The sequence below is a fragment of the Engystomops pustulosus genome, unplaced genomic scaffold, assembly GCF_040894005.1.
Source record: "Engystomops pustulosus unplaced genomic scaffold, aEngPut4.maternal MAT_SCAFFOLD_738, whole genome shotgun sequence".
NCBI classification, from domain to species: domain Eukaryota; kingdom Metazoa; phylum Chordata; class Amphibia; order Anura; family Leptodactylidae; genus Engystomops; species Engystomops pustulosus.
The window spans coordinates 1-10,000 of NW_027285617.1; positions in this window are offsets into that span (position 1 = coordinate 1).

Genomic DNA, 10,000 nt, shown 5'->3' on the forward strand with positions numbered 1-10,000 from the left:
CGGCGCTGCGGGCAGGCTTAAAAGTGCATGGGGTTTTGGCCTCGGCAAAAGTCGAAAAAATTATGCGGTCGGAGCTGTCTGCCCCGGCCGGGGAAGGCTCACCGCCGGCGGCTGCCAACCCCTGGCTTGCCCGCTGGATGCCCTTTCGGAGGCTTCTGAAAAAGAACTGTCAGGCGGGCACCTCTCGGAAGAACCGCAGACCAAAACGACCGGTAAAAATTTTGGGCGATCCGACCCGTAGTGCACCTTCGGCGGCAGAGAAAAGCAACAAAAATACCGGTCAGAGAAGGGGAGTTTTGGTCGACTCTGCCAGGTTTTTGCACTAAGTCAGATCCGTAATGCCAGCGGGACTGAGTCGCTTTTGCGTGCCGTGGTCCTGGAGGCCTGCTCGGACAGAGCGGTCCTGCGGGTCCCGCGGGAAGGGGCATTTCATGTTCCTCTGCGGGAGGTGATCCATTTCTGCGGGAAATGGCGAGCCCCTTCGGCTACAAGAGTGTGTAGGTCCCGCTGAACAGTCTACGTCCTTAACCATCGGGGACTTTGTAGATTTTGCCCAAAATCGCTCTCCGCAGAACAGAGCGTGAGGTCTCCGCGGCGGAGGCCGGAAAAGGTGCGAGGTTGAGCGGCATGGTATGACTGGGCTCGTGCCGCTCACTGCTACCCGGAGCGTGGCGCCCTCCGGGTAAAAGGCTAGCCGGGGCGAGTAGGTGGGATGACGGGCGCATAAGCAACGCCGTCCCCGCCGTACAAGGTGCCGGTGGCCTGGCGAACCACCGGCGTAAGGCTAGCCAAGGGCGTACCGCGGGGCAGAGGGCGCATAAGCCACGCTCTCTCTCCATCCCACCAGCACAAGCGAAAAATTTTCAAAGTGTGGGAGAACCGGCTTCCCGACCGGTTGCACTCTGCCTCTCGCTGCCGCCCTCCTGGAAGCGTCCTCGGTCACTCGGAGTATGGCAGATTTAAGAGCTCCGGAATGGTGAAAAAGAACCGGAGAGAGGGCGACTCCGGCTTCTCTCTGCCGGGCGAGGACCACCGCAGGCGGCGGGGACGTCTGACAGGAGACGGCGCTGCGGGCAGGCTTTAAAAGTGCATGGGGTTTTGGCCTCGGCGAAAGTCGAAAAAATTATGCGGTCGGAGCTGTCTGCCCCGGCCGGGGAAGGCTCACCGCCGGCGGCTGCCAACCCCTGGCTTGCCCGCTGGATGGCCTTTCGGAGGCTGCTGAAAAAGAACTGTCAGGCGGGCACCTCTCGGAAGAACCGCAGACCAAAACGACCGGTAAAAATTTTGGGCGATCCGACCCGTAGTGCACCTTCGGCGGCAGAGAAAAGCAACAAAAATACCGGTCAGAGAAGGGGAGTTTTGGTCGACTCTGCCAGGTTTTTGCACTAAGTCAGATCCGTAATGCCAGCGGGACTGAGTCGCTCTTGCGTGCCGTGGTCCTGGAAGCCTGCTCGGACAGAGTGGTCCTTCGGGTCCCGCGGGAAGGGGCATTTCATGTTCCTCTGCGGGAGGTGGTCCATTTTCTGCGGGAAATGGCGAGCCCCTTCGGCTGCAAGAGTGTGTAGGTCCCGCTCAACAGTCTACGTCCTTAACCATCGGGGACTTTGTAGATTTTGGTCAAGATCGCCCCCCGCATGTCCTAGCGGGAGGTCTCCGCGGCGGAGGCCGGAAAAGGTGCGAGGTGAGCGGCATGGTATGACTGGGCTCGTGCCGCTCACTGCTACCCGGAGCGTGGCGCCCTCCGGGTAAAAGGCTAGCCGGGGCGAGTAGGTGGGATGACGGGCGCATAAGCAACGCCGTCCCCGCCGTACAAGGTGCCGGTGGCCTGGCGAACCACCGGCGTAAGGCTAGCCAAGGGCGTACCGCGGGGCAGAGGGCGCATAAGCCACGCTCTCTCTCCATCCCACCAGCACAAGCGAAAAATTTTCAAAGTGTGGGAGAACCGGCTTCCCGACCAGTTGCACTCTGCCTCTCGCTGCCGCCCTCCTGGAAGCGTCCTCGGTCACTCGGAGTATGGCAGATTTAAGAGCTCCGGAATGGTGAAAAAGAACCGGAGAGAGGGCGACTCCGGCTTCTCTCTGCCGGGCGAGGACCACCGCAGGCGGCGGGGACGTCTGACAGGAGACGGCGCTGCGGGCAGGCTTTAAAAGTGCAAGGGGTTTTGGCCTCGGCGAAAGTCGAAAAAATTATGCGGTCGGAGCTGTCTGCCCGGCCGGGGAAGGCTCACCGCCGGCGGCTGCCAACCCCTGGCTTGCCCGCTGGATGGCCTTTCGGAGGCTGCTGAAAAAGAACTGTCAGGCGGGCACCTCTCGGAAGAACCGCAGACCAAAACGACCGGTAAAAATTTTGGGCGATCCGACCCGTAGTGCACCTTCGGCGGCAGAGAAAAGCAACAAAAATACCGGTCAGAGAAGGGGAGTTTTGGTCGACTCTGCCAGGTTTTGCACTAAGTCAGATCCGTAATGCCAGCGGGACTGAGTCGCTCTTGCGTGCCGTGGTCCTGGAAGCCTGCTCGGACAGAGTGGTCCTTCGGGTCCCGCGGGAAGGGGCATTTCATGTTCCTCTGCGGGAGGTGGTCCATTTTCTGCGGGAAATGGCGAGCCCCTTCGGCTGCAAGAGTGTGTAGGTCCCGCTCAACAGTCTACGTCCTTAACCATCGGGGACTTTGTAGATTTTGGTCAAGATCGCCCCCCCGCATGTCCTAGCGGGAGGTCTCCGCGGCGGAGGCCGGAAAAGGTGCGAGGTGAGCGGCATGGTATGACTGGGCTCGTGCCGCTCACTGCTACCCGGAGCGTGGCGCCCTCCGGGTAAAAGGCTAGCCGGGGCGAGTAGGTGGGTTGACGGGCGCATAAGCCACGCCGTCCCCGCCGTACAAGGTGCCGGTGGCCTGGCGAACCACCGGCGTAAGGCTAGCCAAGGGCGTACCGCGGGGCAGAGGGCGCATAAGCCACGCTCTCTCTCCATCCCACCAGCACAAGCGAAAAATTTTCAAAGTGTGGGAGAACCGGCTTCCCGACCGGTGGCACTCTGCCTCTCGCTGCCGTCCTCCTGGAAGCGTCCTCGGTCACTCGGAGTACGGCAGATTTCAGACCTCCGGAATGGTGAAAAAGAACCGGAGAGAGGGCGACTCCGGCTTCTCTCTGCCGGGCGAGGACCACCGCAGGCGGCGGGGACGTCTGACAGGAGACGGCGCTGCGGGCAGGCTTTAAAAGTGCATGGGGTTTTGGCCTCGGCAAAAGTCGAAAAAATTATGCGGTCGGAGCTGTCTGCCCCGGCCGGGGAAGGCTCACCGCCGGCGGCTGCCAACTCATGGCTTGCCCGCTGGATGGCCTTTCGGAGGCTTCTGAAAAAGAACTGTCAGGCGGGCACCTCTCGGAAGAACCGCAGACCAAAACGACCGGTAAAAATTTTGGGCGATCCGACCCGTAGTGCACCTTCGGCGGCAGAGAAAAGCAACAAAAATACCGGTCAGAGAAGGGGAGTTTTGGTCGACTCTGCCAGGTTTTTGCACTAAGTCAGATCCGTAATGCCAGCGGGACTGAGTCGCTTTTGCGTGCCGTGGTCCTGGAGGCCTGCTCGGACAGGGCGGTCCTTTCGGGTCCCGCGGGAAGGGGCATTTCATGTTCCTCTGCGGGAGGTGGTCCATTTTCTGCGGGAAATGGCGAGCCCCTTCGGCTGCAAGAGTGTGTAGGTCCCGCTCAACAGTCTACGTCCTTAACCATCGGGGACTTTGTAGATTTTGGTCAAGATCGCCCCCCGCATGTCCTAGCGGGAGGTCTCCGCGGCGGAGGCCGGAAAAGGTGCGAGGTGAGCGGCATGGTATGACTGGGCTCGTGCCGCTCACTGCTACCCGGAGCGTGGCGCCCTCCGGGTAAAAGGCTAGCCGGGGCGAGCAGGTGGGTTGACGGGCGCATAAGCCACGCCGTCCCCGCCGTACAAGGTGCCGGTGGCCTGGCGAACCACCGGCGTAAGGCTAGACAGGGCGGACCGCGGGGCAGAGGGCGCATAAGCCACGCCGTCCCCGCTGTACAAGGTGCCGGTGGCCTGGCGAACCACCGGCGTAAGGCTAGCCAAGGGCGTACCGCGGGGCAGAGGGCGCATAAGCCACGCTCTCTCTCCATCCCACCAGAACAAGCGAAAAATTTTCAAAGTGTGGGAGAACCGGGGACCCGACCGGTGGCACTCTGCCTCTCGCTGCCGCCCTCCTGGAAGCGTCCTCGGTCACTCGGTGTCCGGCAGATTTCAGAGCTCCGGAATGGTGAAAAAGAACCGGTGAGAGGGCGAAACCGGCTTCTCTCTGCCGGGCGAGGACCACCGCAGGCGGCAAGGGACGTCTGCCAGGAGACGGCGCTGCGGGCAGGCTTTAAAAGTGCATGGGGTTTTGGCCTCGGCGAAAGTCGAAAAAAATTTGCGGTCGGAGCTGTCTGCCCCGGCCGGGGAAGGCTCACCGCCGGCGGCTGCCAACCCCTGGCTTGCCCGCTGGATGCCCTTTCGGAGGCTGCTGAAAAAGAACTGTCAGGCGGGCACCTCTCGGAAGAACCGCAGACCAAAACGACCGGTAAAAATTTTGGGCGATCCGACCCTCAGTGCACCTTCGGCGGCAGAGAAAAGCAACAAAAACACCGGTCAAAGAAGGGAGGTTTTGGTCGACTCTGCCTGGTTTTTGCACAAAGTCAGATCCGTAATGCCAGCGGGACTGAGTCGCTTTTGCGTGCCGTGGTCCTGGAGGCCTGCTCGGACAGAGCGGTCCTTCGGGTCCCGCGGGAAGGGGCATTTCATGTTCCTCTGCGGGAGGTGGTCCATTTTCTGCGGGAAATGGCGAGCCCCATCGGCTACAAGAGTGTGTAGGTCCCGCTCAACAGTCTACGTCCTTAACCATCGGGGACTTTGTAGATTTTGGCAGAAATCGCCCCCCGCAGGTCCTAGCGGGAGGTCTCCGCGGCGGAGGCCGGAGAGGGCGCGAGGTGAGCGGCATGGTATGACTGGGTTCGTGCCGCTCACTGGTACCCGGAGCGTGGCGCCCTCCGGGTAAAAGGCTAGCCGGGGCGAGTAGGTGGGTTGACGGGCGCATAAGCCACGCCGTCCCCGCCGTACAAGGTGCCGGTGGCCTGGCGAACCACCGGCGTAAGGCCAGCCAGGGCGGACCGCGGGGCAGAGGGCGCATAAGCCACGCTCTCTCTCCATCCCACCAGAACAAGCGAAAAATTTTCAAAGTGTGGGAGAACCGGCGACCCGACCGGTGGCACTCTGCCTCTCGCTGCCGCCCTCCTGGAAGCGTCCTCGGTCACTCGGTGTCCGGCAGATTTCAGAGCTCCGGAATGGTGAAAAAGAACCGGAGAGGGGGCGACTCCGGCTTCTCTCTGCCGGGCGAGGACCACCGCAGGCGGCAAGGGACGTCTGACAGGAGACGGCGCTGCGGGCAGGCTTTAAAAGTGCATGGGGTTTTGGCCTCGGCGAAAGTCGAAAAAATTTTGCGGTCGGAGCCGTCTGCCCCGGCCGGGGAAGGCTCACCGCCGGCGGCTGCCAACCCCTGGCTTGCCCGCTGGATGGCCTTTCGGAGGCTGCTGAAAAAGAACTGTCAGGCGGGCACCTCTCGGAAGAACCGCAGACCAAAACGACCGGTAAAAATTTTGGGCGATCCGACCCTCAGTGCACCTTCGGCGGCAGAGAAAAGCATCAAAAATACCGGTCAAAGAAGCGAGGTTTTGGTCGACTCTGCCAGGTTTTTGCACAAAGTGTTGGCATCGTGCGGCGTCGCGCTTTGCCGTACCGTATCCCCAATGGAGCGGCGCCCGGCGGGGTAGGCTAGCCATGTGAGGTCGAGGGCGGGAGGACGGGACGTAAGCCAGGCCGTTCTCCACAAGAAATTCCGGACGCGGAGACCCCTTCTCCGCCCTACGGTCCCCAATGGGGTGGCGCCCGGCGGGTGAGGCTAGCCATGGGAGGACGGGACGTAAGCCAGGCCGTTCTCCACAAGAAATTCCGTACGCGGAGACCCCTTCTCCGCCCTACGGTCCCCAATGGGGTGGCGCCCGGCGGGTGAGGCTAGCCATGTGAGGTCGAGGGCGGGAGGACGGGACGTAAGCCAGGCCGTTCTCCACAAGTAAATTCCGGACGCGGAGACCCCTTCTCCGCCCTACGGTCCCCAATGGGGTGGCGCCCGGCGGGTGAGGCTAGCCGTGTGAGGTCGAGGGCGGGAGGACGGGACGTAAGCCAGGCCGTTCTCCACAAGTAAATTCCGGACGCGGAGACCCCTTCTCCGCCCTACGGTCCCCAATGGGGTGGCGCCCGGCGGGTGAGGCTAGCCATGTGAGGTCGAGGGCGGGAGGACGGGACGTAAGCCAGGCCGTTCTCCACAAGTAAATTCCGGACGCGGAGACCCCTTCTCCGCCCTACGGTCCCCAATGGGGTGGCTCCCGGCGGGTGAGGCTAGCCATGTGAGGTCGAGGGCGGGAGGACGGGACGCAAGCCAGGCCGTTCTCCACAAACTCCCAGCGGTAGAGTCTCGGCTCTCCGCTCTTTTGATCGATCTGACACAGCGCGATCCGGCGGGGCAGGGCACTTTGCTCGGTCAGGGGTATTGGCCCCGGCCGGTTTATGGTAAAGCGTTCCTTAGCCTCAGTCTTGGTCGCGCATCAATCCCCCGCTCCCCGTGAGCGGCTGTGGTCCTCTGCCTAAGGTTGTGTAGCGCGGTGCCAGTGTGGTCCTCGCACGGCCCCGCTCCTGCCACAGCGGTAGGACTCTCTGCTTCGGCTGAGGTTTGCTACGAAGCGTATGGAACGGGCGTACTCCACCGTACCGTGGGTGGGGGGCGGCGGCGGCGGCGGCAGCGTCCAGCGCGGAGCTCCGGCTCCCGCGGCAGCGCCTCGCCTAGTGTCCCTCGGGCAAGTCCAATCGCCCCCCGCCCGGTCGGAGAGCGCAGACACACCTCTGTGTCCACGGTTTATTTCCGCAGCACGAAAAGGGACGGCTCCCGCCTGCTCCTCGCGGCGGCGACGAGGCTTAGACCCACCGTGGCGTATCCGCGGTAGGTATGCTCGTCGGTCGGAGGAGCGGTTGCGGTCGAGTGGTCCCCAGTGTACCCTGTTAGCGCTGCCCGCCTACGCCTGAAGAGCTGCGGACCGAGAAAAAGGTTCGCTCCGCTGCTGACGGCGAAGCGCGCGGCACGCCGCGGAAGAGGAGAGGGAGCGGTCGCCCCCGGGGCGGCTCCCCTCCGAGTCCGGCAGAAGCAGAGATTGTAGCGGAGGGGGGGGTTTCTAAATTCCCCGGGCGTGTTATCCCCAGCGGTAGCCTTTGAACTCTTCAACCGCAAGCACGATCGCACGTTCACAGCACCCGTCACTAGGAGCCGGGCCAGAGGCGGGCGGCAGACGAAACCGACATGAGCGCTTAAGGGTATTGCACCCCCGGCGCCCAGACCCTGGAAATTGAGTCTGCCCCCAAAGCCCACCCGCGTCCTCCTTGGCGCTCCCGGAGTACATGGTCGTAGATGGGCCATCGGTCGCTAATGCCAAACTGCGTCCCAGGGGTGCGTCCCCTCTGACCAACGGCAGACCCATCCCTCTCGCCAATCCGCGGATCCCCGCCAGGTCCCGAACAGGGCTCGTCCTTTAGCGTTTCAAATGCGCCCTCCCCGCCATACGAGGGGTTGAGGACCGTAGCCTTCCCTTACGAGAGGCACCAGGGGTGCGCCTGCTCGAGGGCCCGGCCGTGGGCGTAACGCTTGGGCCGCCCGGGGGAGTCGGTAGACCATGGGAGACCAACACTCGCACACGAACGTTGCCCGTGCTTTTGTGGAAGAGAGCTTCTTGCGAGGTTGTCGCTGCGGTGGCGCCCGGACAAACCCTATCCCTAAAACTTCTGGGGAATTGGCGTCTAAGCCTGCACCCTGCACGGTATCCCTGCACCCACGAAGGGGGCCGTGGAAGGCTTGGGGTCGCGCCGGCGAAACCGACCGGATGCCCGGGGTACTGAACCCCCGGGGTCCCACCCTGGAAATTGAGCCGTCCGACCCCGCCACGTCTTCCTAGTGCTCTCCTTGGCTCCCCCGCCTGTGGGCATCGTTAGGGGCTGCGGTCATCAGCGCCGGCTAAGCTTCGGCAACACGGCCGACCCACCCCTTCGGCGCCTGGGGGTGCCTGGTCCCAGTCCGGGCCGTTCCGTAGGGGCGGCTATCCCTTACATGAGGGACTCGGTGCGTCCGCTCGGGCTGCGGGGCTCCGGCTCCGACAGCCGGGGAGCTGGTTTTGACCGCGGGCCTCCACGGGAACCGGCAGGGACCGGACTAGGCGTCAAGCCGAAAATAACCCCGGCACCCTCTGCTTCCAAAGCGAGGGGACCTTTGGCCGAGCGGGGGCACCGGAAGCCGAACCGACCCCAACCCCTCTTCCTACCCCAGGGCTGGGCTGACCAATCCCCTGATCGGGTCTAAAATGGAAGAAGGGGATTCGAGGGAAGGGGCTGGCGGAAGGCAGTTGCCCGACGGAGTAGGCGAAGGCCAGGCCGTTTCCGAGTCCCGAGCAGAGGAGGGCGAACTCGGCTCTTCATCGACCGACGGCGAGGCGAGGGCGGTGGCTGCCGCGGGGAAGACTCCATTGCTCGTCAGCGCGCTAGGAGCGGGGCCGACTGGCTGCTCGGGGTATGGCATCCCCGGGGGCCCACCCTGGAAATCTTCGCTCCTCAGCCGCTGCAGGTTATAAGGTCCCGCCGCGCGTAAGCGCTCAACTCTCCGACCCACGGATGTCGAGCCCATGGTGAGCCGGCCGTTTCGTACGGGGAAAAGGGGTCCTCTGGCCCCACATCGATCGAGGGGGTTTAGATCCGCGGAGGCACGCACCGCGAGGCGAATCGCTGCTTTTCCCCAAGAGGTTAACCTTCAAACCACCGAGTAGGTTCGGGGCAGGGCCGACAGTCTGCACTGGGGTATTGCATCCCTGGTGGGGCGACCCTGGAAATCTCTGCCCCTTTCCACTCTTTCGGTTGGGCCTCTCGTCGGGGCGAGCGTAAGTCGGCAAGCAGACGTGGGAAGAGGCTTCTTACCGGTGACACTCCCTTCGTGAGAGAGGCAGGTACTCGCCCCGGACCCCGGTCCAAATCTGCGCGGGCCGGACGGCCTCGGCCCTAGCCGAAGGCCGCTCCCGCGAAGCCAGGGAGCCGAAAAAATAACCCCGACACCCTCCGCGACCTCGCGTGCTTCCAAAGCGAGGGGAACCTTTGGCCGAGCGGGGCACCCGAAGCCGAACCGACCCCAACCCCTCTTCTTACCCCAGGGCTGGGCTGACCAATCCCCTGATCGGGTCTAAAATGGAAGAAGGGGATTCGAGGGAAGGGGCTGGCGGAAGGCAGTTGCCCGACGGAGTAGGCGAAGGCCAGGCCGTTTCCAAATCCCGAGCCAGAGGAGGGCGAACGACGTTCTTCATCGACCGACGGCGAGGCTAGGGCGAGGGCGGTGGCTGCCGCGGGGAAGACTCCATTGCTTGCCAGCGTGCTAGGAGCGGGGCCGACAGGCTGCTCGGGGTATGGCATCCCCGGGGGCCCACCCTGGAAATCTTCGCTCCTCAGCCGCTGCAGGTTATAAGGTCCCGCCGCGCGTAAGCGCTCAACTCCCCGACCCACGGACGTCGAGCCCATGGTGAGCTGACAGTTTCGTACGGGGAAAAGGGGTCCTCTGGCCCCACATCGATCGAGGGGGTTTAGATCCGCGGAGGCACGCACCGCGAGGCGAATCGCTGCTTTTCCCCAAGAGGTTAACCTTCAAACCACCGAGTAGGTTCGGGGCAGGGCCGACTGTCTGCACTGGGGTATTGCATCCCTGGTGGGGCGACCCTGGAAATCTCTGCCCCTTTCCACTCTTTCGGTTGGGCCTCTCGTCGGGGCGAGCGTAAGTCGGCAAGCAGACGTGGGAAGAGGCTTCTTACCGGTGACACTCCCTTCGTGAGAGAGGCAGGTACTCGCCCCGCACCCCGGTCCAAATCTGCTCGGTCCGGCCGTCGTCGGCCCT